Source organism: Oryzias melastigma, linkage group LG6 (genome assembly GCF_002922805.2).
Source record: "Oryzias melastigma strain HK-1 linkage group LG6, ASM292280v2, whole genome shotgun sequence".
NCBI lineage: Eukaryota > Metazoa > Chordata > Actinopteri > Beloniformes > Adrianichthyidae > Oryzias > Oryzias melastigma.
This window is the reverse complement of record NC_050517.1, coordinates 7,678,899-7,695,392: the sequence shown is the minus strand read 5'-3', so window position 1 is coordinate 7,695,392 and position 16,494 is coordinate 7,678,899. Positions and strand designations below refer to the sequence as shown.

At 41.1% G+C, this 16,494-nt stretch overlaps 1 long non-coding RNA gene across 1 annotated transcript; it reads left to right on the top strand.

Moving 5' to 3' along the window:
- The first annotated feature begins 14,424 nt into the window (after positions 1 to 14,424).
- On the top strand, positions 14,425 to 14,865 carry LOC118598921. Its single transcript, XR_004948152.1, has 2 exons — positions 14,425 to 14,553; positions 14,639 to 14,865. It is a non-coding gene; the product is annotated as an uncharacterized LOC118598921 (long non-coding RNA).
- Positions 14,866 to 16,494: the final 1,629 nt, after the last annotated feature.

Here is a 16,494-nt window from a genome sequence, read left to right as displayed (position 1 = left end):
AAACAACTAAGCCCCGGGTGGGATTCGAACCAGCTACCTCTTGATTACAAGACCGCGGGTTTAACCACTAGTCTACCCAAAGACCAGAAGTACATCACACAGTTCTGTGAATAGACTCTATAGATTACGCAACCATATGCACTCTTTGGTTACCTTTTAAAAGTACCGAAAGCTACGGAAGCTCAGAGCTGCTATTTTACCATGGATTATGGACATATTTGAAGTAGACCATCTCTTGATGCATCAAGAGATGGTCTAACATGGTCTAACATGTTAGGGGCCCCATAATTTTTTTTTTCATTGGGCCCAAAATCCCCAGCAGCGCCCCTGCCTGTGCGCACTGCCACATGGACGCCCCCTAGAGACTGAGCAGGCACTGGCGCATAAACACATGGACGCGCACCAGAAGCAGATACGGCTCTGAGCGCACAGCCACTTGGACGCGCACAAGAGGTTGGGGTGGTTTGGAGCGCACAAACACATGGACGCGCCACAAAAACTGACTCTGCTCTGTGCGCACAAACATATGGACGCGCCTTAAAAGCTGAGATGGGTCTCAGCGCACAAACATTTGGACGCGCCTCAGAGGTTTAGCTCGCTCTGAGCGCATGCAGCGCGCATCCTCCAGCTGTTCTCGGGACTGTGAAGCTTTTATGATCAGATTAAATAGTTTAATGATCAACTGACATCATCATCACATATCTCATAGATTAATTTGTGAACTGCTCAAAAAACGTCTTAAACGTCTGTATTTGTTTATGGTTGAAGGAATCAAGAACAATCTTGACCTGCAGGCGGGTTTTCTATGGACTCACTGTTTCTGTCACGAACACTCAGGATTTTCCTGTACCTTTATTGTTACTGTAGTCACCATTACACCGCTGGTTTTTGAAGACTCACCAGCTTTCCAAAGAGGACTGAAAAACTGTTTGTTTCTCATATCAAACAAAACATTTCATATCAAGCTGCCTTACTGATGAATGTTCTCCATAGCTTGATTTAGTCTTTAACTTAAATATATTCAAAACAGCAGAGCAACCAGTCTACCTATAATGAACACAAAGTATTGCAGTTTATTCTGTTCATGAGGAATATTAAAGTGTTTTTCAAAATATGCAGGAAAAACATGGTGATTCTGCAGGTTTAATCATCAAGATCTCTATGAGTATGACACAGATACACAAACTGGTTTGTTCAGAAGCTTTGCTGGAAACCGGTGTTCTCCAAATGAAAGAAGACTCCGACTGGAAATCCTCAATTTTAGGAGCTGTCAGTTACAGAAGAAAGTTCTAGTGTTAGGAATTATTATTTAGCTGGAAAAAAAATACCCCTTAACCAGGTTGTACTTACCCCGCTCCATATTTGTTTTGTTTTCTTTGCAGGGAGGGGTGGAAGTGGGAGATGGGGTTGAAAGATCACCTGTCAAATTGGTTTGATGAAAAGGGATTTGTTTATTCTTTCTAATGAGATAACAGGTGTGACAGTAATGTTTTAAAGGAGGCTTTAGTCTGCACTGGGAGTTAAATCAATGCAAAGTAGGTTAGAAAACGAGGAGGTGCTGTGGGAGAAATGATCCGTTGACGGTCTGAGCTCTGTCTGACCGCAGCTTTTAGTCTGAACAACAACCAGGACCCTAAAATGTTCAGAATTAAAAAAAAAAATAATAATAGTAAATCAAATAATAAATCACTTTTGAATATAAAACGCCCACATTTTATGGAGAGCCTTAAAGGGGACCCAAACCCTAAATTAACTTTTTGTGGCTGTTGACCTCTATAAATGGGGCTTTAAAAGTGCTGTCTTTTGGTCATAGCCAAATGTTTGATAAATTGAAATAAAACTGTTTAATTCTTCAAAATATAGTCAAAAACCATCTGTGTGCCCCCTACCGGTTGAAATAATGTATTACAGTTGAATTTTGTAATTGGTCAAACCAATTGAGTTTCAGAAGTCTAACGCCATGATCTGGGGCCCGTTTCAAGAAGCAGGTTCAACAAATTTAGAGTTCAAACCTGAACTTAGAGTCACTGGACTCTAAATTCTCAAACTCAGGGTTTTCGGTTCCAGAACAGCTGAAAATGTTTGATTCAATCAACTTGAAGTTGTTAGAACCAGAATCAGGTGTGAGCGTCGCGACCATTAAAAGCCCTGATCAATGGAGCAAAGACAGCATGATTCACCATGGCAACGGGATCAAACATCTGAGTTTTGTACTTCCGGGGACGGAAATTGATGTGTTCCTGCAAGCATATGCCGACTAAGAACATTTTCATCAAGAAGATCAACACAGCTGTAGCGGTAGAACAGAGAGAAAATGTCTGCAGAGTTAATGCGTACGTCTACATTTGAATAATTTCAAATAATGAATAAACAATAATGTCAGGATGGTTGTTTAGTCACTTGTTGAGTAAGGAATGGTTCTTGATCTGTTATTAATTTAATCAGTAATCTCCGTGAATGACCGTTTTCATTAACCCCACCCCCCCACCCCACACACACACACACACACGACTGTCACTGCACGCTAAAAAGAAACACTGTAGCACCCTGGAATATGCTAAAAGAAGCATTTATTTAATTTTAATCCTCAAGACTTAAAAAATATTCACTGAAAAGTTTTTTTTTTTTTTTTTAGCATAAAACATTTTCCTGAATCATGGATCGGACTCAGGCATCCACAGATGGAAACAGCATGGTTGACAACCGAGCTCACATTTGTGTTATGTGAGGCACAGTGGATGAGTTGAGATGCCTTCCCGGTGCTTGAAATGTAATGATTTCCATTGTTAAAGGTTTAAACTGAGGAAAAGAAAACTTTATTATTAATAGCAAGTCCCTGGAAAAACTCACTATTTATAATATCGCTGAAATAAAAATGAATTGGGAAACTGCAGTCAGTCGACTCGTGTCCTCCAAATCCTCTACCGACGTAAATAACATTTCCTCTGGATTAATCCAGCCTCCTCTCTACATGATCCTCTATGAATGAACATGTCATTTTGGTTTCTGCGTGGTGAAAACGTGACGTCTCTAATGTGAATGTTCTCTAAATGCTAATGATGAACTCATATTTGATCATCTTTCACTTTAAAAAGGGGCGGAGACCGCAGAGAACTTTAAGTTTCCTGAAGAAAACCTGCTACCGACCAGGTTTCGTTCACAGACTCAGTTACCATAGTGATTGATTCTGAGTTCAGCTTAACCCGTTTCTTGGAACGGGCTTGGTTTCACCCACTTTCCCGGGTTTGAGTTATCTCTCTTTCTGGAACCAAAAACTCAGAGTTTTGGTGAATTTGGAGTTCAGGAACTCAGAGTTCCAACAAAACCTGCTTCTTGGAACGGGCCCCAGCAGATCCAGTAATGATAACAGTCCAGTCCCCAGGCTCCGCCCCTCTGACTGGATTTTCAAATTTTGGCTGTGGGAGGAGTCTGCCTCCAACTTCCCTGTTTGGTTACCCTTTAATCAGGGACAAACAGGTTAAAACCAATTGGTTTTTGGTGTGGACCCTGTACCGAGTGAGCAAAGGCAGAACTGTTCAGACGGCAGAGGTCATTCTCTGCTACAGAGCACACAGCAGCCAATGCCTGGAGATGAAGGAGAGGAGCAGAAGCATATGGGTTTGGAAAAAGAAGTGACATCCGCTTTAGTCACCCCAAGAAGGTCCAAGTCAGCCTTACGCATCCTGATGGTCTTCAAAGAGAAAACATGCGCTGTTTTTGTCACCTTTTATTTGATTCCACAGTAATGAGGGCAGGGATTCACTTCACATTTGATAGGTCACATTAAGCTCGCTGAAACCATCTGTTTGCATCTACTCCTCCCCCGCATTTTTGTTTTTCTGTGCAATAAAAAGCATCAGATAAACAGCAAAGGCGCTACAGTTCATGGATTGCATGATACACACGAAAGAGTGGAAATCTTTCCTTCTTAGTCTGCAAACTGTAAGAAACTAAGGCTTATTATTAAAGGTTTGTGTGTGCAGATATATTACGTAAAACAGGTTGAAATTACGTGTGCAGAATGCTATGTAAATGTCAGTATTCATACACAAATCTGTGAAAACAAGATGTCACACATTTGACATAGAGTCTAAAACAGCATTGAAGATTGATGACAAAAGCTGACAAATATAAAACATACCAGACATGACTCACATAAGTATGTGCATTTATGTTGTTCTTCACCAGCATTAAAGTCACAAACACCTGTACGGGTGCAGCAGGTTTTTAGATTTTCTGGGCCCGTGGAGGGTCATAATGGCTGCATCTTAAGGGGAGTGTCGGTGTGTCTTCCTTTGAGGGTTACGACCACTTTAAGAAGCATCATGAAAATGGAAGGTACCGTTGTTTTGTGTGTGATAAATGCACTGTAAAATAATTGTAGAATAATGTAAACTACACACACTTATGACGTATAAGTGATGCTGTTGTATGGTGTCCTTTACGCTACACTTTAGTCATCAGTGAGGTTCCTTAGTGATCGTACACAAACGCTGCATGCACCAGGGTGTCCACACAAACTACACTGTGATTGTAAAGATGGCCAAGGATATGAGAAGATTTCCAACGCCTTGAAACTGTGACCTAAGACCGTACAGCAGTTTAAAAACACAGTTCTGATCAGAACAGGCTTCGCCATGGTTGGTCAAACGTTGAGTGCACATTCTCAGCGTCACGCCCAAAGATGGTGTTTAAAATACAAATATATGAGTGTTTCACTGCATTGCTGCGGAGGTTGGCCCAATACTAGTGCATGCACTCGCAGTTGGAAGAGGCTTGGTGCAAAATGTAGAAGTGGTGCAAATCTTGGGGATTTTGCTCCAGGCTTTTTTTTTCACACTTCTATTCCGATATGACTTGGTGTCATTCAATTCCAGCTGGGCACAAACCACAATTAATAATTTCTCCTCGATGATCAATTTTCAAATGGTTGGCACTACCATGTTTTGAAAAGGACACTTTACATATGTCACTACTAAATCAAAGTCTCTGATTGGTCAAAATTCAACTGGTTTAACTTTTGATGTGAGTTCATTGGCTTAGTGTTTTGTATGTAAAAATGGAGTAAAAAACTTGCATAGCTACATGTGAATGTGAGCATTTTTAACATGGAAGCCTGAAACACGCATAAACAAGTGTTTACATAAACTTTCATTGGAAGCAGCAGCTTTAAGGTGGATTGTGAGTAGAAGCACATGGATTACTGGAACCATATCCTGTGGTCAGATGAGAACCGACTGGATGGTTCAATGGGCTAAGTATTGGGTTTGCACCCAGGAAACCTGGAATCCCCTGGGTGTCCACTGATCTCCATCCAGATTGGGTCCTTAGGCATGACCCTTGACGCTGCCGCCTAACAGTGGGTGGGATACGCCGAAAGGTGAAGAAGAAGAACATTCTGTGGTCTGATGAGATCAAGATAAACGTATGAGGTTCCAATGGTGTCAAGTGTTTAGTGTCAACCAGGTGAGGAGTACATATATAAGCTATGCTTGAGTGTCTTCCCACAGTCAAGCATGTTGGTGGGAGAGTCATGGTCTGGGGTTGCATGAGTGCTGCCAACATTGACACTGAAACTACAGATTATTGAGGGAAACATGTACAGTGACATACTGAAGCAGAGCAATATGATAATGACTCAAAACACACCTCCACTGTCTTGCTAAGTAGACCGAGGGTAAAGGTGATGAACTGCCCAAGCAGTTCTCCAGATCTAAACCCTACTGAGCATGTCTTGGAGATCCTAGAACAAAAAAATGGAGGAGCATAAGGTATCATTGTCTGTCAGCTCTGTGATATGGTCATAGTGGACTGGAAGAGGATTAAAGTAGGAACCTGTGAAGCTCTGATGAAGTCAATGCCCAGGAGAGTTAAAGTAGAAAGTATTGACCCAGAGTATTTTCAGTTTGGGGTGTACTCACTTTTTGTTTGGCTACTGATGTCTTTATTGTGAGTTATTTTGAAGGAAAAATACATTTTGTCTAAGAGTCATTTCTGCAAGTTTCATCACATAAATAAGATTCTGCATAAATGAGGTGATCTCACTTTTGTGAGATTCTTTACTTGTGTACACGTAAAACCATCCCTTCACCAACATATCAGTTATTTCTAATCAGAAAGTTAATCTGTCTGTTACAAATTAAATTCATGCTGATCTATGGGATTTTTGCTGCAAGAGAGAAGAAGTAAAATCTTACTTTGCTCTCCTTTCATGGTTGAGTGTTTCACTCAGAATCCATCAAGAGAAACACAATCCGTGATTCATCTCTGTGATGCTGATTAGAAAAAGAGAGTCTTAAACATCTTCATGCAAATCACATACAACTAGACAATTTCACAACAGACTCCTCACAAAAAAGAAAACTGCCTTTTCATGCACTGCAGTTAAAATGAGCTCCACTAGATGGTGCTCTGACATCACCTGCTCACTTAAAGCTCCTACTGAACTTTAAGAGCAGTTGAGTTTTGTTTGTTTAGAGGAAATAATCAAAGTGAAGTATCATCTAATCAACCACACTTGGCATTAAGAAAGAAACATGACTGCGATGTCCTAACTTGGTAAGAAAATCAAGCACAGATGAAAGAAAGATACAAACTCATAGGAAAGGACAGAGCACTCTTTGGCAGGGCTGAGTCCTCTAGTCATTCAGTTCAATTCAGTTCAATGTTATTTATATAACCCAAAAGCAAAAAGTAAATTTGCCTCATAGGGCTTCATGCAGGTAACATTCCTACCCATGATACTATGATCCATATATTTCTGCTTCTTTTGTAGTAACTGACCATTGCTTGCTGACATCACTTTAACATTATTGATCGAACATCTATTTGTGTATAGAGCTTTGTGGGGGACACCAAACTAAAGAGAGTTACAGCAATCCGGAGCTGACAAATCTGTAAACCAGACCTAAGTTAAAAAGCATCGGCTCCAATACAGAACCCTGTGGTACACCAGAAGCTACTGAAAGTTTAGAGTGTTAACTGAATCAGTTTAGTGCAGCCTGATGGGTATTGTTCAAAGTAGTCAACAGCTGGATTTGTTTAATGAATGGCCAGTATTGAAGAGTACAGTCAGATCAGAGGAAGATAATGAGCAATCAAGTCCTCAAACGTAGTTGAGAAGAACAACAAACCATTTTTTTTTTTAAATGTCTTTATGCTAAAAACATATTTTTTGTTTTTGTGCTGTTGCTGTAGATCTCTACTGCAGCAGTGCATGGTGTGAGAAACTGGTGGTGTAGCAGCCAAATCCAGGCTTGGTGGCAAAAATGTAATCATTGAATAAATGAAATGACAAACTCCATGGAGAAACAAAAAGGGTGAAAACGCAAATGATCTGACCATGAAGAATTGAAAACCCGACACTGAAACACACTTAAAGGGGTCCTACCATGACAATTCTACTTTTGAGGTTTTAAATGGATTATACTGTTCATTCCTCTCTATAAAGAACCCCAAAGGGGTATTTTGATCCATTCATGCATTTAAGAGTATTCCTCTAAAAACCTGTGCTAACTGCAGCAGCCCCTCCCATACCCTCGAAAACGAGTGGTTAGAAATGTGCTGATGTCAGCACAATGCCAACTGTCCCCTACAGGAAGAGTCTGTGCTGCAAGCTCCGCCCCGGACAACAACGAAAACACACCCATCTTCTCCGCGGCGCGGAGCTAAGGTAGTTATCCCCTGCTGCCAGAATCTGTCTCCTGGCAGGAGAAAACTACCTTCCTGTACCAGGAACCGCTCCCGGACCCATTTTTCATTGTAGTCTCGCTTTGTTTCCAATTGGACCAAACTTCAGTTCACTCTGAAATTCCTTAGTCTGAATATTAAACGAACCGAGAGCGGAACAACTGAACCAAAATGGCCACCGTGCCCAAGAATCACGTGATGTAAACACAGTAGAAATGAGGCGTTCGGTGAGCCGCAGACAAATGTAGAGCTTTAGATTGTCATGTTAGCCAAAAAGTAATAATAATTCTAACCATTTACTTGTTAGAACGTTTATTTTAACACCACTAAAAAAATGTATAACTCGCATTTCTGTGTCTCTTACGTGGCGTGCTCTGCAGTGATATCATCAAAAACAATACCATAAAACTATAATGATGAAACACGGAAACTCATTAAAATATGGTCGGAAGAATTCATGCTCAATAAAACAGCTTTTAACGTGATCCACATTGATTCTATCGACTGGACTATGATGTTTGCAGATGATATTGTGATTTGTAGTGAGAGCAGGGAACAGGTGGAGGTGGAGTTAGAGTGGTGGAGGTTTGCCCTGGAAAGGAGAGGAATGAAGGTTAGCCGCAGTAAGACAGAGTACATGTGTGTGAATGAGAGGAACCAGAGTGGAAGAGTGAGGTTACAGGGAGAAGAGATAAAGAAGGAGGAGGAGTTTAAGTATTTAGGGTCAACAGTACAGAGTAATGGAGAGTGTGGAAAAGAAGTGAAGAGGAGAGTGCAAGCAGGTTGGAATGGGTGGAGAAAAGTGTCAGGTGTGATGTGTGACAGAAGAGTTTCAGCACAAATGAAAGGAAAGGTGTACAAGACTGTGGTGAGACCAGCCATGTTGTTTGGACTAGAAACAGTGGGACTGAAGAAAAGACAGGAAGCAGAGCTGGAGGTAGCAGAGATGAAGATGCTGAGGTTCTCTTTGGGAGTGACCAGGATGGATAGGATCAGGAATGAATACATCAGAGGGACAGCACATGTTAGAGGTTTTGGAGATAAAGTCAGAGAGGCCAGACTGAGATGGTTTGGACATGTTCAGAGGAGAGACAGTGAATATATTGGTAGAAGGATGCTGAGTCTAGAGCTGCAAGGAAAGAGGTCTAGAGGAAGACCAAAGAGGAGGTTTATGGATGCAGTGAATGAAGACATGAAGGTGGCTGGTGTTAGAGTGGAGGATGCTGAAGACAGGCTTAGATGGAGGAAACTGATTCGCTGTGGCGACCCCTGAAGGGAAAAGCCCAAAGGAAAAGAAAGAAAGACATTGATTCTATCGACGTGTTTTTCAGTGTGTGTACCTGTAGCTCCAGTAACCGCCATGCAGGATTCCTCCACGATATGAAAGCTGCAGTAAAACGAGTTGAACTTGCATACAGATGCTCAAAATCCATCAGCAAAATAAAAAGTTTGAATAAGTGATTCAAGTGGTTTTGTTTACACAGTTTGGTCACGCTGAGAAGGTTGTGGGAGGCCGGCTCAAGGATCTACTTCTTCACCTTTCAACTTATCCCTGTCAGGGTCGCCACAGCGTAACAGCACCCACTGTTTCGCATTCGTGATTTGGCAGAGTTTTTACGCCTGACGTAACCCTGTATTTGAGGGTCACAGGGACCCAGTTAGGCAGCAGCGTCAAGGAGGCCAGCTCAAGGATGAGATCGTAAAATAGGCGGCACCCTCAATGAGTGAAAGGCGGAGCCTCAGAGATCAGTTGTTTTACATCCGGGTGTTAAAACGGTCCACAAAAACGACTAATATTTCCTAAATCATTTGTTTTTTAGTGTTCTCAATGTAATATATGATCACATATATGGATATAGTTTATTCTGAAAGACTGAAGAAAATCTTGGTAGGCCCCTTTAACACAAATGAAGAAAGCTGTGGTGAGACTGAAATGGAATACAGAACATGACAAAAAACATGGAAATATCTGTAAAAATACAAACACGTGCACAATCCTCACACAATTAGTGCACGTGTTGTACAGTGAGTGGCCGCAGATGACGTTATGTCAGTTCTGCATTTGGGTTTTTTGTTAGTAAGGAAATGTATTTGTACACATTTCAGTGAACATTTTTTCAGGTTTTAGTTTGTTTGTAGCAAAACTACAGAAGTCTTTATTTTATTCACCCATCTGAACCCTCGGTTCCAAGATATCTTTGACTTTTAAGTGTGAGCCAGAGGTCTTGAGACTGGAAACATGAAGCCTGCAGGATCTGCAGCTCACTGTTCACTGCTGCAGGCCTTCACTCTGCTTGTAGTGTGATCAGACACCTCTCTCACCTTCACAGAGCAGCACGGGAGTTTCTGTAGATGTTGTTCGGAGAAGGTCGGAACTGGATCAATGCTGCGCTTAACACAACCCCATTATTTTGTGTTGTTGAGTGTGTGATGAACTGCAGGAGCAAGTGGAAGTCGTTTGACCTTTACTCCTGTCTGTCCTGTGTTTTCTGTGAAGAACGCCTTCAGAATGAGGCGATCCCTTCAAACGTGACACTTCAAGGCCCATTCAGCCTCTCTGACAGACACATTCAATGAAAACATGATGCCAGCACCCCCAACTCCTTCTCACAAACGTTGGCTTTCAGAGTCAGGTTTTATGTGAAGAGGTGGATTTTTGTGTTTCCGCCTGCAGCCTTTTTTTCAGGATAAAATAGGAAATTCTCCTCTTTTAACAAGTAAAATCCAGCAAAGTAAGAGGAGAGAAAAGACCAAAAGGAGCTTTCACTCGTCGACTGGCAGCCGCAGGTCCAGCGTCGGCGTGACACCATGGTAGGAATAAAAGGCCGTTCCTTCTCCTTTGAAGGAGGGCAGAATGGAAAAGAGGTGGAGTTTGATGTGGAGCAGGAAGGACACTAGAAGGGAAAAAGAGGGTCTTGTTTCTGAAACGGGATCAACATTGATGCACAAGGAGTGGAAGATTAGGCTGAGGGTGTTAGAGACGTCCATCCAACTTGACTCTCATTCAGCTCAGCCCTTTGCGGCTCTCAGAGGCTTCAGGTTGGAAAGCTTTAGGTCAGAATGCAACAGAGCTCCATATTCATCCCAACAATGACCAGCAAATCCCTCTAAACATCTTCTCTTGACAGTGGTGGGGCAGACCACAGAGCTGTGCTTGTGTGACGGCCCCTCTGCAGTCAATGCACAAGCTAACTAGATTTTTCTGGCAGCTGTAAGTCCGATAAATCTGATTTCACACATGAACTCTGCTGAATGTGTGAGCGCTTCACATGCTCAGCGGAAAGTTACACTCATGATGACCGTTTGTTCTCAACTGCTTTTGTGTTTCTACAATAGAAACCTGGACTCACCAAAACAATCTATGTTATGATTAAAGTTCATGATACTTCTTTTAACTGTGTTTTATAAATGTATCTGAGCACTTTCATTTAAAGGTACTCTCCTCAATCCAGAGTACAGCATGAATTGTGCAAACCTCCTTCTGTTGAACTGAATCAGATTTTGCAACACAGAACAGAAAGTCTGCAGCTTTTTTCATCCATTTTCCCGCCTTGCCTGTCGAAGTGCCCTTGAGCAAGACACTGAACCCCACATTGCCTCTGGTGGAAGGTTGGCGCCAGGGTTCAGCTGTAGATCTGTCACCAAGATTTTCTACAGAGTCAGAATATGCTGCCCCTATGGTCAGAAACAAACCGTAACTTTTTTTTAACTTCAGTGGAGCCAGGGGAAGACGGTTCTTGGATCTTAAGCACTGGTGAGCTCAGAAGGCAGAATGGTGGAGTCATTGGTAATGATGGGCCTAACAATGATTTAAAGAAATGTTTTAAACAAACTATTTTATTATTGGATTGTCTTTTTGGGTTCTGTGGTTTTGTTTAGTTTGTTTTTTTGGTCATGAGTTTCCCGGTGAGTCACATCAGTTCCAGGTTAATCATGAATCTCAGCTGTCTTCATTTCAGTGAATTGCACTCAGTTTATTTAAGTTTCTGGTTTTCAGTTGTCAGGTCATCTGCTCTGTTCTGTTCTACAACCTTTTTGTTGTGTTTCAGTTTATTTATTATGGGTCCAGATGACCCCACCCTTACGCTGATGTGTGATCCTCCCATAACAAAGGTGTTATGTCTGCCACGGACACCAGTGACGATAAAAAAATTATCGAAAAAAAAGTTCAGTGTGCTGTCATGTGGGGTCCAGATGACCCCACTTTGAATGCCTAGGATAGCACAAGTCCTTACATACATGTTTTGCTTTTCTGCCTCCTTGCCTGGTCTCCTGCGTTTGGGTTCTCCACCACCAATTCCTGACGCTTTCTAGAGGTTTTTTTGTAAACTTTATTCATTCCTTCAATTTACAAATGTTCACATCCAGTTGTGCATTTTTTTAAAAGTACAGTGCAAACAGCACATCAACATAAAACATTAACGTACCAATATATATATATATATATACATATATATATGTATATATAGACAGACTAATTTCACAATTGTTAATTCCCATTCTGGACTATGCTGATAATATTTACTTCAACGCTTAAACTCCATAAATATCATCTACAATTCCATGTGCCGCTTTGTTGCATTTCTCTCGACCTTCCTTTTTATTTGGAACAGTACCTAGTTCCTTTTAGTTCACAACATACTTTACGCCATGATAACCAGGTATTCTTTTTTGTTCCGAGACACAAAGATAAATCTGGGAAAAATGCTTTCTGTGTTAAAGCTACAAACGGCTAGAACAACCTTTTTTATCTTTACATTCCATTTCATCTGTCATTGTTTAAGAAAGCTCTCTCAACTTATCTCAAACATACTTGTGTTTGCTTTTAAATTCTGACTCGTCAATCTCCTATCATCTTTGCTTTTTGTTCTTTGTATGATTTTTTGCAAATGTGTTTATCTAAACTTTCTGAAATGTTATGTTGGGTTGGTGGATATTGAGAACCTGTACTGCTATGTGTGTGAGTGTGTGTATGCTTGTTATGTGTACTTTGTTTGTACTATTTTGTTTGGTTTCTACTCTGTCACTTGTTATCATTTCTATAAAATGGAGGACCTTCTTGAAAACGAGATGTCCCATCTCTAGGGGTTTATCCTCCCACTTCAGTTTTAAAATGTAGCAAAACCAAAACTTAACCTAAACAAGTCCAGATAACATTATTCTCTACAAAACAGAACACAGTGAAAAGTTTAAAACCCAGTTTTTGTTTTCTTTTTTTAGGATGGTGAACCAATGACAGGAAAGCATACTGCTAGCATGTGGTTGCCATGGCAATGTGTCAATTCAAGCCCACGGTCTAGCATGCAACTTATTATTTATTAGCTGCTGAATCGACAATTTTTGTCAAAACAAGACTTTAAAAAGTTTGCTCAGAGCGACATCTTGGGTCAAAGTGAGACATCAATATTAAAAACTCAAACGCTCACTCACATCCCTCAGCAAACGTGAACCCGCAGAAACACATTTATTGGGGCTGGAGGTCATCTATGTGGACCTAAATACATATACAATATATGATACACTTTTTTATATTAAATATATACATAAGTACATGTAATAGTGAAGGAATATATAGGAATACAAGGTTTCTTAATCCCCAAACATGATCCTTTCAGAGTCACTTAATGCAAAAAGAAAAGAGCGAGGGGAGAGAGACATTCTCAGAGGGCATTGTGAAGATGCCATTGAATGTGGCGTTTTTTTCATGCCCAGCCTCTTTTGTGTGCAGTCTGAGGAGGACCATTGTGTGGGCAGACACCCTGAGAATAGAGGCCAGCTTGGAGCTGTTGTCTGCGGCTGCTTCTGCAGAGTTCAGACCCTAAAAAGCTTGAATGAAGTTCTGCCATCGGAAACCATCGGCTTGAAACTAGAGACAATACAGCGGGTCACTTTGAAGACGGGCAACAATTAAAAATGCAGCTTCGCTTTATTAATTATGCATTCATGCTTTTTGTCTCTACTTTTTTTCACTCCTCCAGAGTGTGAATGGAGAAGCTGCAATGTTTATCATTCAGCAGGTCGGAGAAAGAGGGAGGTTAGAGGGAAAACAGCACCCAGAACTTTACCGAGTCATCCTGCTGAAAACTTACTGTGAGACAAATACGAGTCTGTGCTTGTGTGAGAATGTGAGGAGAACGTGGACATTTGCAAAAAGAAGTGAAGATAAGAGAGAAGAGAACGTGCCAGAACATGCTAAAGGAACCACTTTTGGGGGAAAAACAGATAAAAGTTTAAGTTTGAAGCTTTGTGTTTTATCAGACTGTTGCTTGGTGAGTCACAGCTCAAAGCCTCACATGGGTGATTCTCTCTTCACTGATTTTCTTCCTGATCCTTCCTTGGTTTTGGGCTGAATAGGAGCAGCTTTCATAAGGTGGATAGATTTGGAGTGCTTTTGAACTGTGTAACCCTCATCATTACATTACTTGACTTCACACACTTAATGTCCATCCACTAATCTTTAGCAAATTAGAAAATTACATTTTGTGGTGTTGAAGTCATAATCTCTGAGTGGAGCGCCCCGTGAAGGACATTAAAATTGATATTTGTCCATATTAAAATAAATTGATTAAATAAATTTATTTATAATTTTAATTATAAATTTATAATTTATTAAATTTAATTTAATTTTCACAATATTCTCAAAAGTTTCTGGTTGATAAACAAAAACAAGGAGAACCAAGAGACAAAAAGAGATGTAAACTAAGATGTTTAAAAAGACACAAACTGTCAGTGGAGTGTCATGGTCCGCCTGTGCTCCTACTCCACCTCCTAATTGGACCCAGCTGTCGGCACTCATCATCTCCACACCAGCCTACTTAAGAGGAGCCCTCCCCAGCATTCTTCGCCAGTTCGTTACCTTACCCGGTGCAGTACCCTGGCCTCTACGTTTAGTAAACTATGTTACTCTTATGTCTCGCTACGTCTCATCATAGTACACCTCTGTGTCCAGGTCTCCTTCATCCACGTGCCGACCTGGGTCCAGCCACACGTCTCGACGACTCTGCCTCGCCAAAGTCACTCCACGCCACGCACCTTCAGCTGAACTCACCTGGTTGTTCCTCCCTGCCGCTCCAGTCCACCTCCGGTCTCCACCCTCCATCTCCAGCCAGCAGCTCCACTCCAAGCTCCGGTTGCTGCTTCACATTCCCCACGGAAAATAAACCTTTTTCTAACTACTCCTGCCTCTCGTCCTCCTTCCGGGTTCCAGCGTCTGGGTCTGTCTCGCCACGTAACCATGTCATGGAGTTTAATATAAACTGGCTCACCTGATATTAGAAGTAAGATCAGTTTTAAATTTGACTCTTATTCCCACTTAAAAGCAAATATCCACTAATCTTCCTGGCTGCATTGTTTGTCTCTAACAGTAGCGGTACATGTTTAATAACTATTACCGGTTAGCTGTTCTTAACATTTTTACTCCTCTTTACCTCTCAGAAAACAGCATTGTTGACCATTTCTACTCAAAAAACAAAAATAAAACAGTTTGTCTTTTGAAGTCACTTTTATTTTCTTTGCCGTGTAAAGTGAGAGTCAAGTTTCTGTTGTTTTTCATTTTGAAGTATACAGAATGATTGAAATTCTTGGTGATTTTACCGCCTTTTGCTATTGCAGTCCACTGTTGACCAACAACAGGAATGCCTGTTTTGTCCTCTAGGTCATGTGATTGAAAGGTGTTAACTCTTTACATTTGTACACTGGCCAAAGGCCAAATTGTTATGTTTCATAGGGTAGAAGAGCAGCAAATAACTAAATGGAGTATCAGAAGTAGGCCTATTTACATGAAGGAACATGGAAAAGTCGCTCACCAAAGAACATTTCTTATTTGTCTCAGTGGCTCTTTTCTCAAGTTGCTTTGAGAATCATTTGGCTCCATCTAACCTTGTGTGTGCAGTTTGTTCTTGCTGGCACTCTTCAAACACACATCACACCTGAAACCTTCCTCCCCCTGTTTCAATCTGCTTATAGAAGCTTCTTCACCACTTTGTCACAACTCTGTTGACTCTAAGATCCGGTTGACTCTGGACCCCGTAGCCTTCATTACTCTCCTTTCCAGAACAAACCTCCTCCTCTAGATGTTTCTCCATCTGTTCTGTGTTCTCACTGCAGATCACAATGTCATCTGCAAACATTATGGTTCACAGAGACTCCTGTCTAACTTCATGTGTCAATCTGTTCATCACCAAAGAAACAAGAGGGAACTCAAAGCTAATCCTTGATCCAGTCCCACCTCCACCTTCAACGAATCTGCTTTATCTATGGAATATCTCACAGTCTTCTAGGTCTCATTCATGTAATAACTCCAATGTTCTTTTCTATCTCTCCAGACTTCCTCATCACTCACAGCTCCTCTCTCTGATCCCGTCATAGACTTTCTCTAGATCTGAAAGACACAGAGCAGACCCTTCTGACCTTCTCTGTTCTTCTTTAGAATCATCCTCAAATCAAATATTGTATGTGATTATCTGCATCAAACCAAACTATTGCTACAGATTCTCACATCTGACACACGGATAGACTTTCATGCACTGGGTCTTGTGAAGTTGAAGCTATTTCTCGACCAGAATGGCTTCTCCCACTAAGACAAAGTATTAAAGTATGTTTTCTGATCAGCAGAAGTTCTAAAGAACACATTAAAAAAAAACATGACCTTGATGAAGGAGAACTTTCAAAAACACAACTGTTATATGACTTGAGACTAAGGAACCTTACAATTTTATAGTTCGTTGGAGTCAGAGTAGCATCAGTTTGTCCACAGACATGTTTCCACAGGACACTGCCAGTCAAAGTGACCCACAGATAAAAACC